At 38.5% G+C, this 12,920-nt stretch overlaps 1 long non-coding RNA gene across 1 annotated transcript in view; it reads right to left on the reverse strand.

The window, feature by feature from the left end:
- Positions 1 to 238: 238 nt before the first annotated feature.
- Positions 239 to 12,920, reverse strand: part of LOC134477213 (uncharacterized) — a 29,140-nt gene continuing 16,458 nt past the window's right edge. Inside the window, exon 2 of the long non-coding RNA XR_010049103.1 lies at positions 239 to 2,373. This is a non-coding gene — a long non-coding RNA (uncharacterized LOC134477213). The remainder of the gene's footprint in view (positions 2,374 to 12,920) is intronic.

Here is a 12,920-nt window from a genome sequence, read left to right on the forward strand (position 1 = left end):
CCTAATTTAAGTTCATTCTTGTTTCTATCAGTTACTGAGTCTGCATTTGCTTTTGTGACAATATATCTTACAGGCCATGAATATAAGCACACTTCTGAATGTGTATGTGTAGACCTTCTCAATAAACTGATACAGGAGTTAAAGATTCTGTTGGGAAAAATTGAGATAAGATAAGAGATTTTCATCTATAAGACAGAAAAATGGTGAATAAAAACATGGGAAAAATGATTCACCCTACTTATATTTTCTTTAACAAATATAATATTTTATTAAGGCTAAGACAAATCAGATATTTATGTGTGCTTCATAAAAAGAAATGAAAACATTTTAGGATAACTCTGTGTTTGACAGTATTTCCAAAAAAAATCTATGAATATATACTGACAGCAATAATTTTATATTATTTTTATGTTTCCTCTACATGAGTAATTTTTGAAATATTTTCAAAATAGTCACATATGTGAGATTTCAATTAACTATGATTATTTTCACATATTTGACAATAATAATAAGTACTAAATGCTTTCTCCCACATTGCATACATAAACTAGGGAAACAATATGGCATCACGCGGAAGTATAGTGTCTTTCAGCTGAATTTTTACCAAATATTTCTCACACGCAGTTTCCTCAGCATGAGGGGAATCTTATGTTTGCAAAAGGGAAACACTCCAGCCAATCTTTTCCACACAACCTACACACAAAGGTTTTCTTTATTGTGTGCATTATTCCTCTATTTGATGGCACTTTTGTGCACTAAATGGTATCGACCATTGTTCAAATGCATAGAATTACTACACAGAGGGAATTCTTTCATGTAGTGACAATATCTCTGGTTCTGGAAAATTTTCCTACATTCCTTATGTTCATAAGTTTTCTTTCTAGTGTGGGATATTTTATGTTTATAATATCAGAATTTATCAAAAAAATCCATTTTCTTGTTTCTCATATAGATAGTTTTTCTTCAGAGTGAATTCTTTTATATACACAAAAGTCACTACTATAGCTTAAAGACATCCCTAATATCATACATAGATAGATAGGATTTATTTTCAGCACTTCTGCATACTGAATGCTTTGCCACATTATTTGTATCCATAAAAGTTCTAGACAATATGATTTCTTTCATGTATAAGGGTACCATTTCAACTGAAGGAATTCCCACATTGCTTACATATATATCATTTCTCCCCAGTGCAACTCTATCATGTGCTTTACAATTGAAGGCTGTACTCAATGTTTTTTCACATTTGTTGCATACATACGTTTTCTCCTCTGTGTGAATTTTTTCATGGGGAATAAGTTAATCACTTTAAGATTTCCCACATTTGCTGCATACAAAGGGTTGTTCCCCCATGTGAATTCTATCATGTGTTTTACAACCATAGGCTGTACTGAATGCTTTCTCACATTTGTTGCACACATAGGGTTTTTCCTCAGTGTGAATTCTACCATGTATTTTAAAATCTGAGGCTGTCCTGAATGCTTTCCCACATTTGTTGCACACATAGGGTTTTCCCCCAGTGTGAGTTTTATCATGTATTGTACAATCTGAGGCTCTCATGAATGCTTTCCCATACTTGTTGCATACATAGGGTTTTTCACTAATGTAAATTCTATCATTTATTTTACAATCTGAAGCTCTCCTGAATGTTTTCCCACATTTGTTGCACACATAATATTTCTCCTCTGTGTGAATTTTTTCATGTGTAATAAGTTTATCACTTTGAAGGAAAGATTTCCCACATTTCTTACCTATAAATTGTTTCTCCCCAGTGTGAGTTTTATCATGTATTTTACAATCTGGGTAATTAATGAGTGATTTTCCACATTTGTTTCATACAAAGGCTTTCTCTGCAGTGTGAATCCTTTTACGTCTTTGACAGCTACTGCCTGTACTTAATGCTTTCCCACATACTTTGCATAAATATAGTTTCTTTCCAGTGTGAAGTTCTTTATGTTTTTTTAAAGAAGTTACTATAAAATAATGTTTTTGTACATTGCTCAGTTATATGGTGTTTCTCTCCACTATATTTTAAACATTTTTTCAATAGAGTATAAAGAAATAGATCTATTCTCATAGCGTTTCTGTATATATAAGCTCCTTGAACTGTGATTTGTCCTGTGTATTTGAAAATTGTTAGACGTAGTGTAAGCTTTCTTTTTTTTCTAACCTACAAGTGTTTTCTGCCCAGCGTGAGTTTGTTCACTAAGATTAGAGCTGTCCTCCCCACACTGCCCATACTGACAGTGTCTCTCTCCAATATTCCTCACTTCATGCTTCTGAAAGGACTGGAAATATCTGCAGGTCTCTACATCTTCCAAACATTTATATTGCTGCTCTCCAAATCTCAAATAATTGTCTTCATCGTATCTGTAAAGAGATAAAAATAAAGATAACAATCACAATGGAAAGGGCTCCATATTAACAATTGAGATTTAAGATGACAAATTTGATTTGATGCCTCAGTAATTCTGATGCTTAACTCACTCATTGCCCTGCAGTGTTTCTTTCAAAGTACTATTCATTCTAAAAAGGATGGTTTTCACTTGGCAATTTTAAATTGGTATGATTTCAGTATGTAATATCGTATTAGGATAATGCTACAAATGACTATCAAATATTGATCACTTTTGATCTCTTCACACCTTCATTCTCCTCCTTATCCATTTACCTTGATAACCTTCCTCATCTACAGAAAGTGGAGATTTCTTGTATTATCTCTATTTACTTTTACTTCTCAAATATGCTTTTAATTTCCTATTTAGGAGAAGCCCTGTGATATTTCAATTTCTGTGGCTTCTTTACTTCATTTAAGGTCCAATTATTTTTGTTTCTTGGGAAATAATATCATGGTTCCTTCTATAGCATATTTTTTTCACTGTAGAGTGTTAAGTACATGTCTTAGGATGAAATACATTTGCTGATCTAGTATGTGGTTTATTTTTCAGAGAAGAGTCTTATTGATCATAAAGTTGCTCAGGCTGAATTTAAAGTTGTCTTGCTGATTCAGTCTACCAGAGTACAGGGATTGCAAGAATGCACCACCATGATGAGCTGACCCTACATTTTCTTTACTCAGGCATGCAGTGATCAGCATCTGGACTTTTCCAAGAGCTTAGCAACTGTGAATTTATTCTCATATTAGATATTGTGAATTCCCTTTCATATACTGCATTGAACAACACACTGCGTGGATCACTAACTAAAATCATTTGATGATTTTAATGTATTTCACAATCCTGAGAGAATCATTGCACATAATGACACAGTAGAACTCTATCAATAGTCAGGAGGTAGAGGCAGAAGGATCACTATGAGTCTCAGGCCAGTAAGGGCTACAAAGTAAGTTCAAAGTTAATCTGAAATACAGTATGAAATCCAGGCTCAAAGTAAAAAAAAAAGCCCACAAGTATATACCGATGTATGTACATTTGGAACAACATGAAACATATTATTTTACTTTTCTTACCTCTAAATACTGATTACCATGTTTCTTTTTTATGTGTAAATCAACAATATATGAGGAATTTTAAACGTGAACAGCTCTATGGTATATAGGATATTTTCCAAATACTTATAACAGTAACATTCATTTGCATTTTGAATTCTATGTGATTCTATGTGAAAACATTTTTAGATCATGAAAGGCTCAGTGTTCACATATATACATGAATATTTTGAAGATGATCCTTGTTTTATTTGAAGAGAATAAAACCAAAAGAGACAAAAAAGTAGAGTCAATCAAAACAAAAGGATGAACATGGTACATGACTTACAAAAGAAATACAAGGAGATCAATTATGGCTACCATAATGTCTCTTCTTATCTTCAAAACATTGCCCATTTCATGAGGCATAATAAAATTGAACAAAACAGTACAGACAAAAGCCAATAAAAACAAAGCAATGGAAACATTATAGGAATTCAAATGAATAGTCAAAACACAATACGTATCATCGTGCATTTTATTGTACTCAAAGTACTTGCCTATACCTGATGCTATCAAACAAAATAGAAAACAGTCAGAACAAAACAATGAAAGCAAACAATGAAAGCAAAACAGAATTTCAAGCTAAAAGGAAATTGAAAATGGTTTCTATGATATATCCTACTGTCTTTGGAATAACTACCCATGTCATCAAATCTAATACAAGTAGACAAACTGATACAGAATAAAACCAAACTAATCAGAGCAATGAGAGTAATATGAGTATCGTGGGTTTCATGATACTAGCTTAAAATGCACACTGTCTCTACTTTTTATATTAGGGAGTCAACCCGCTGTTCACCTGAGTGACTCTGAAATATTTTACCCCTGAGCAAGATCTCTAGTTGTATCCATTAACCTACAAGAGACTCAAAGGTAACTTTCTTTATAGCTGAGTAGCTTTCCATTGTATAAAAGTGTCATGGCTTTCTAACCAATCCTCAGCTGATCGTAAGCTACCCTTATCTTTTTCAGGTTCCCTGTCACTTAGAACACTGCTTTCTCATCTTTGATTTTTCAATCTATAAATTCCTTTTTGGGTTAAACGTATTTCTTATATATCTATGATGCTATTTTTCTGCTGTTGGTTGCCTACTTTCCCCTTCATTCCACTGTCTGCTCCATTCAGTGAGCCCCCTCTGCTGCTGGCCTGAAGCCATGGTCTTTTTCTCTCTTTCACTACAATGGCTTTCAGTATTTATTGTACGTTTGGATTCGTGGTTATGAATTCTTTCAGTTGTTCTTTATCATGGACTTTTCTTGTTTCTTCACCAATTTTGAAAGTTATTTTTCAGGAAAGATCAATATAGTTTGGAGGTCATTTTTTTTTCAGGACTTGGAATACTTCAGTCCAGGCTCTTCTTTATTTGATGGCTTGTGCCAAGAAATCTGTTGTGGGCTTGTGCAGCCTCTGGATGCAGTGGCTGCAGAGGCACCCATGAGTGCTCAGCACAGTCTGGTGTGGGGACCAGGTCTGCAGGTGGCCGTCATCCTGCTCGTCCACTATTTCTACCTACAGGCAGTCAGCACACAGGGCCAGAACCTCACTCACTCACCCCCAGGTCAAGTAGTATTCAAAGTAGTAATCAAACCTCTTTCATCAAAAGAGGTAGCCAGGATTCTTGTCACTGCACCTTTGGACAGGAATGATAGGACATTTTTGGTGCAATATAGAATGTATGACACTGTCAACAAAGGGCTGAAGATAGACGTCCTTTAGGATGATAAACATGTGGCCCAGTCTCCCTATATTTTGAGACTACAAGTCTACTGGTTGACACCACCCACCCCGGAGTGGGTCTTCCCTCTTCAGTGAGCCAATCGACACCCCCCCCCAGAATTATGAGAGGCCAACCAGCTGGGGGTTTCTTCTTTCTTTCTGTGAGAGGTATGTAATAATCACATTATCACCAGCAGTTTGTACCTCTACATGGTGTAACTTCATTCTTCTCCCACCCATTTCCTTCCCCTCCCTCCAACTGCTCTCTGCTGGATGTTCCTTACTCGAGTTGTCACCACAGCTAAGTCTCACATAACTTCTCTGTTAGACAAAAGTGCGGTTGGTAAATTGTTCCAGATTTTGCATTTTTGAAAAAGTATTTCTTCTGCTTGCCTTTGAAAGACGTTTTGGCTATAGAATTGTAAGTTGAAGGATCTTTTTCCTTTTGTTACTTCTAAAGAGGCCACTCCACTGTCTACTCACTTCCCAGAAGAAGCATATGCATCCTTGGCTTTGCTCTTTTGTACTGCCTTTAAGGTTTTCTCTTTTAAGGTGTTTTTAATTGGTGATAATGTGTACCTTCTGTGTGGGGAGTTGATTATCGTTACCCATGTTGATTCCTTTTTTGTCCCCTTTCCCTTTCCTTCCTCCCTGCTCCATCCTCCTCTCGATTCCCTTCCTTTCTTATTTGTACACTTCAGTTCATAATATTTATTTCCCTGTGTGCAGTTAATTTCTTGTCACTCCCCTCCCCTTTTTTCATCGACTGATCCTCTTACCCTTTAAGAAAGTTTTTCCTGCTACATCTGCCTCTCTGTTCTGGCCATGCTTGGAGAATGGTGGAGTTCTAAGCAAGCAGATGGGTGCCCACTGTCCCCAGAGCCTAGCCTGTTTGCAACCCTTGCATCATCTGGGTGCAGTGCAACAGCTAGCTGGGTCTGGGGTGCCTGCATCCGCCTCCCTGTGTGTCTTGAGGACTGTGGATTTCTAAGCAAGCAGGTGAGAATCACCAGTTCCAGAGGCCCAGCATCCAGGAGTAAGGGCCGGTGCACTTTTGCCCAAGCCCGGCTTGTTTGCAACCCTCGATCATTCTGGGTGCAGTGGAACAGCTAGGCAGGTCTGAGGTTCCTGCATCCACCTCCCTGTTCCAGATGTGCTTGGGGAACTGTGGAGTTCTAAGCAAACAGGTGAGTGGCACAGGCTCCAGAGGCCCGGTGGCCTGGTGGAAGTGGGTGTCAGAGTCCCAGGAGATGGTGGCATAGAAGAGGATTTCCAACAGACCCCGAGGAAGCTTTCAAATAAAACTTGAAACACAGAAATATAGGAAAATAACAAAACGAAAGACCAAATTACAACCTCAAACCTCCAGCACATCTCAAGAAACCCAGGGAGCGATGTATATAGAAGAAAATATATGCCATACACCTAAAATATCGGACATAATAACAACTGAAATAAACAAGCAAATATGCGAAGCTTTAAAAGAATTCAAACTAGAAATCATTTCCCAGGTAAAAGAAGATATGATAAAAGAAATGAAAGAGATGCTGAAGATATCTAAAGAAAATACAGTTAAAAAATTGGAGGAACTAAACAAAAAGATAGAATCCCTAGATAAGCAATATAAAAAAACAAACAGAATACATAAAGCAGATGCCAAAGATATACAGGAAATCAAAAATTCCACTGAAAGCTGTAAAAACCATGTCAATGAAAGGGAAGATAGAATTTCAGACCTTGAAGACGGGACTGCAGCTAGTGAACAGGAAAGCAAAGATTTTTAAAAAATAACAAAGAATCAGGAAATAACAATTCAACAACTGCAAGATGATGCCAAGAAAAACAACATAAGATTGATAGGGATTAATGAAAAAGAAGGAGACCACATAAAGGACGTCAAGAGGATATTTAGAGAAGTAATAGCTGAAAATTTCCTAGATATGAGATCAGAAACTGACCTCAGGTTCAGTGAAGCATATGGAACTCCAAATAGTCATAACCAAAATATAACTACACCTAGATATATAATAATCACCATCCCGGAAATCCAATAGCAGTTTCCCCCGATTTGGCTCCCCTTATCAATGGGATCTTACAATGACCTGGCTTTTATAGCCCATATAATTCAAAAACTAACCTAAGCATTGCAGATCAATTGGAAACTCCATTGTGCTTACTGGCCTCAAAGTTCAGGACAAATAAAAAGGATGAACCAGACTTTAAAGACAATAATAACTAATGGCCTTAGAAACTGGTGAGAACTGTATGAGTTTTTGCCCTTTTGTGTGCAAAGGGAGACATCTTCCTCTTATCCCTAAAATTTCTGGGAAAAAAGTAGCTTATTTAGTTTATCAAGATCTTATTAACTCCCTCCCAGGCCCTTCAGCCAGTTCTGACTTCCATCCACTGGTTATTCCAACAACAACATCCTCCCCCTGTGGCCCACTGCAAGGACAAACACCCTGCAATAGAGCCTGAGATACTGGTCCTCATCAAGAGGCATCACCGTGAATCTCTTGAGACACGATTGGGAAGTTCCCTCCACTGTAGTCCTCAGCACTCCAACTGCTATCAAAGTAGCTGGAAAGCCTGCCTGGATTTATAATTCCCACTTCAAGGTGGTCCTGGCCTCTAAAGGTGATCAACCTACAGACGAGTTGACTGTCACTCGCTCTAAGGACTCACTAAACCTTAAGATTGACAAATGTAACTGATAATTTGTGTTCTCCCCCATGGAAACCCCAAGGAGGCCTCTGTCTGACTTTAGGAAAAAAATTTTTGCTTGTATGCCAATCATTATGGAGTCATCAGATAGAACAGAGCCAATTTAAATGTTGGTTTTCTTTCTCCTCTTGGTTATCAGCTTTAATAATGGCAGCTGCAAGACCTTTGTTAATCCTCCTATTGGGCCTTGCATTATAAACAAGTTGGTAAACTATATCAAAGATGTGGTTTAAACTATAAAGCTTATCATTTTAAAGAAACAAGGTTATAAACAGATACCTATGTCTGAAAACCCCATGAGCCAATGATTTGGATTACTGACTAAAATCAGTGGGGAATCCTGTACACTAGCAAAAAGATCTGTGTTATGTTTGTATTATGCCTAAGTTATGTGACCAAAGTACCTGTAACACTGCCATACTGTTCTGTAGGCATCATTTTTTCTGGGTGACCTAAATGATATGTTAATCAATGCTCCCCTCTATAAAGAACTGTTAAGTCCCTGATAACCTGACCTAGTTGATATGTTAACCATTGCTGCCCTCTGCAGACAACAGATGTTATCTAAAGTTGAGTGCTAAAATAAATTGACAAAGGATTTTTAATTCCTGCTAGACTTCTCTGTCCTCTGCAAAGGGAAACAAAGTTCTTCCAGATTCATTAGCAGATTTCCTGATCCATGCTCATAACCCCTTACTTTGTAAACCACACTTTCTACAAAAAAATCTGGAAAGTGTTGAGGGAGACACACACCTTTTGCAAACTCCAACTGCACTGTGTCACTGGGCCCAGGATAAAATAAAGCAGTGCTGCTTTTTAAACACATGTCTTGCCCCATTTTTGGACTTGAGCTTGGGGGTGTAAAGGGCTTGTTTTTGGATTACAAGACTTGCTACCTTGGGAAGGGTAGTAAGACCTTGTGTCAAAATGTAAAAAAATTATTTTGCTAAAATTAATGTTTTTTTCAAATTTAGGAGGATGTAGGCCAGGGTCAAATTTCTCAGGTCAGTCACTAGACAATGATAAACATCATATGTGCCTTGAAATCTTTGGTGTCCAACATATTTTCAAATCACCAACTAGAAAATTAGAACTAGTATTCTAATTTCCTATCCTACCTCAGCAATAATTAGGGGAGCTGACCAGTAGACACAGAAGAAATATTTATCCATGACAAAGTTTTCCTCCTTTAAATAGACCTGTGACTCTTTTCCTACTCTCAGACCTAGCAAGCAGAGAATTCTTCAGCACTGTAACACTAGGTCAAGCTCATCTCAGAAGTCCTTTACAGCTTTGACTGCTGTTGGGTCTCCCTCCACATGCCTGTTATCTCCCATTTCCTGTCAGTCAACTTAGCTTTTCCTATTCAAAAAGAACTTGTGTTCTTATTCCTTAATATTAATGCAGATCCTGCCTATTTGAATATATACCTACTTCAGTAAAAGCCTATCTCCGTGTTTAATTTTTTTTCTTTTTTGAGACGTAGTCTCACAATGCAGTTCAGGCTGTCCTTGAGCTCACTTCATGGCTCAGACTTGCCTTAAACTTGCAAGAATTCTGCTACATCAGCCCCCTAAGTGTTGGGATTAAAGGTCCAAATCAGTGTTTTAAATTTCAGGTCAAATTCTAAGCACAATCCCACACTGCAACAATTTTTTCACATTTGACACTCATTTCAATTTCCATTCTCATATTTAATAAATGTCTACATCCCTGCAGACACCACTTTGCTGTGTTTCTCAGTGTGGGATTGGCAGGTAGCACCTACAGGAAGTTGTTCTCTGCAGGAAATTTCCCCAAAGGATCTAATGCATCACCAACACCCAAATGCTTCACAGATTTCTAAACTCTATCAAAAGCCATGCTCAGTATTTCAATTGTAAAAACTGTTTATTCAATTAGTTTATAAATAAGGCACTATCTAAGGAAAAAGAATGAGGTAAAGTTGCAAAATTAGTGGCTTTGATTAAAATTAAAATAAGAATAGATAGTGACCTAGAGCTTTGAACCAGCAGGGAATTTTTCTACCCCACAATAAAAGGCACATTACTGTGTACCATGGTGACTTGTAACTGCTAATAAATAAACTCCTGATATAACAAAATGTAAACATAAAACAAGAGGACCTGGAACTCTGCACTCACCTTCTCCTCTCCCCTTTCTAAAACACAGGGTAACTCCAGTATGGAATTGCTCACCTTTCAGCCAAGCGAGTCAGAAAGCCTTCACTTGAGCAGTATGCTGCCAAATGCAGAGGAAATACAGCCTTGTCACTCGAGGTCAGGTTAAACAATGGAATTTGCACACCAGGATTGCTGAATCATTCACAGATTAGTGTCAAGAGCCCAGGTGTTTATTCACTTACAGCTCACAATCATTCACCGATTCAGCCAGCCTGGTAGCAAAGCTCCTGCACTGCCCTTGTCTTCATCGCTTGGTTTTCTTATGAAGCGTCCTGGGTCACATAAAACCCTCAACAAATTTCTACCTGTCTTACTACTTTTCCCTGTGTTGCAAGAATACTAACTGCAAACAGTGAACATATCTCCAGTAGTTATTTTCCATTATGGGGTGCATATATCCACGTTTGTTAAGGAAACCTTTCTACTTTTGTAACATCATAAAACCATTAGGACATTACACATACAGAAATCAGGCCACACTGTTCTAGAAAGGTTTTCTTTCATGGAACTTAAAATTTTATACTTGTGTGATCACAGATATGTTTACAATTTATTAGAAAACTTTTAGAAGGGTAAGTTTTACTCATTTAAACTCATGACTTTAAACAGCACATGTGTTTAAAGTTGTGAAAGTCGACCTAAACTCTGCTGATGAGCACAGATCAGTGGGGTGAGGACAGGGGTGGAGATGAATGAAAGCAGAGGAGCCCAGGGGTGCTCTGGGTATGAAGTGGGTCCTTTAGGCCCTCACACAGAGGAGGCTGCATTGTTAAGCTTGATGAACTCTGCATTTCAATGTAGGCACAGTATTGAGTACAATAGGTTATAATAGATGAAAATTTATACATTTCACTTAAAATGCATATTACTTTAAAATATTCAGTTATACACTGTCTAAACAGGAATTATCAGTGCACAATCCTGTTTTTAAAAGTCCTTGCCGGCCTGAGGCAGGTCAGGCCAAGGTGTGGCTTCATGCCAGTGGCTCCCTAGAGATGAGCAGATAGATGAGGGGGAGGCTCTCAGAGCTGGACCACTCCTCAGTCACCTCAAGATTAGAGTGCTGCCACCTGGAGGACACTGTGTCAAAGTAAGGTAAACAAGACAAAGAAAGTCATGACCTCTGGTGAGTGATACACTGTCACTCATGTGCTGTCTAAGACAGTTATTCACTAAGAAAGTTGGAAATGCCAGCTGCTCAAAGAAGCCCAGAAGCACCAATCAGTAAGGAATGGGGAAACTTGGGAAATGGGCACAAAGCTACCCATGACTATATAGTTATGCCGGAAAGCTGTGAGGCCAGAACTTTCATCAGCAGGCTCCCCATCTCCAGGTCTCTGCAAGGGATTATTGTTTGCATAATTTTGCCCATGTCTGAGAGGGGGGCCTCAGAAGGTAGAATAAAATCTTGGCTGCTTCATCCCACAGGGTCACAGCACAGTGATGAACTGTGGCTCTCTTACATTTTATTTTTGTAAGAGATGGGGTCTTATACTAGGGCAGGTATGCATTTTGATGGAATAGGTTTGAGGACAGTAAGGATTAAGTTTATGGTGAATATTACCTATCAGTAAACAGAAGAGTCTGTCTGGAGCTGAACTGCTTGCTCTGCAGGTCTTTCTCAGTGCTCCTGTAATCTTTGCTCTTAAGTAGCCTTACGTGTAAAAGCTATCCTCTCCTGTCCTCAAGTTTCTATGGTCCGGTGGATCGCATCCTCCCACTGTTCAAGCCTGCATCCCAGAATCACACAGCTAGCATTATACATCTTACATGAGCAGTAATTCAAACTCTGTCATGATTTGCCAGAAAGAGAGTCAGCCAGTATGGGGAAGGAGTTCAAGCCCAGATACTTTATTTCCATTAAAATGTCAGCTAGGGCTGGAGATTTAGCTCAGCAGCATAAGCACCTGCCTGGCAAGCATGAAGTTGCGAGTTTAATCCCCAAGACCCCCAAATCAGCTAAATGAGGTCATCATTCTGACTCTATTCTACAGAAGAAAAAAACTGACACTCAAGTAGGTGAGGTGATCATTTCTGGGTTTTACACTTTGTGAGCCAGTCAGTTAATGTTCAGTGAGGCATGATTCTGACAAAATACATTCTGATAATTCACAGCTGAAAAGAGTGCAAACGGATCCATGAGACTCTGGAAGTGACTGGTCATGGGAGTAAATGAGGCCCCTACCAGCTGCCTGGGTGAGGCCACCACCTTCCTCTGTGCTGAATGCCCACTGCCTGCTAGGTACATGGTGCAGGCTTCCAGGATGCAGGGAGGGAACTGGCTGTCCTCACACTGAGGTCTCACTGTGCACCATCTAGTGACATAGCCACACACTTTCATATCCTCCCCAGAGTTCAGGGTCTAGTTTAGATGCAACTCTGTCTGGATGCCCTTATAATTTCCATGTACCCATCATAGTCTGATGGCTCAATCAGGGAAACTGGTAGAAATGGTCATACAGAGACAAGTTTGGGGCAGGACAATTTCTATTAGAAGAAATCATAAGACTTACTGATGCCTTTGGGTGTGAAAGAAGAGGTGCATTAGTGAGGAAAATGATTCCTATGTGGACATTTTTGTAACTGATGGGATCCCATACTAGGACAGGGAGAAACAGTGGAGAGGTACATTTGGAAGGAAACTGAATGGAATTTATTAATGGATAGGTTTAGCATGTTTATTACACATCAGAATAGCAGTACAGAATGCAGGGGGAGTGGGAAGTTTTTTTGACTGAATAGAAAAATTAAAGTTATAGCATGGCAAAGGAGCTTTATTGCATCAGAGAAAAGGTTAAAAAAT

The sequence above is a fragment of the Cavia porcellus genome, unplaced genomic scaffold (genome assembly GCF_034190915.1).
Source record: "Cavia porcellus strain 051 isolate PalLab524CR breed Dunkin Hartley unplaced genomic scaffold, mCavPor4.1 scaffold_8, whole genome shotgun sequence".
Taxonomy (NCBI): domain Eukaryota; kingdom Metazoa; phylum Chordata; class Mammalia; order Rodentia; family Caviidae; genus Cavia; species Cavia porcellus.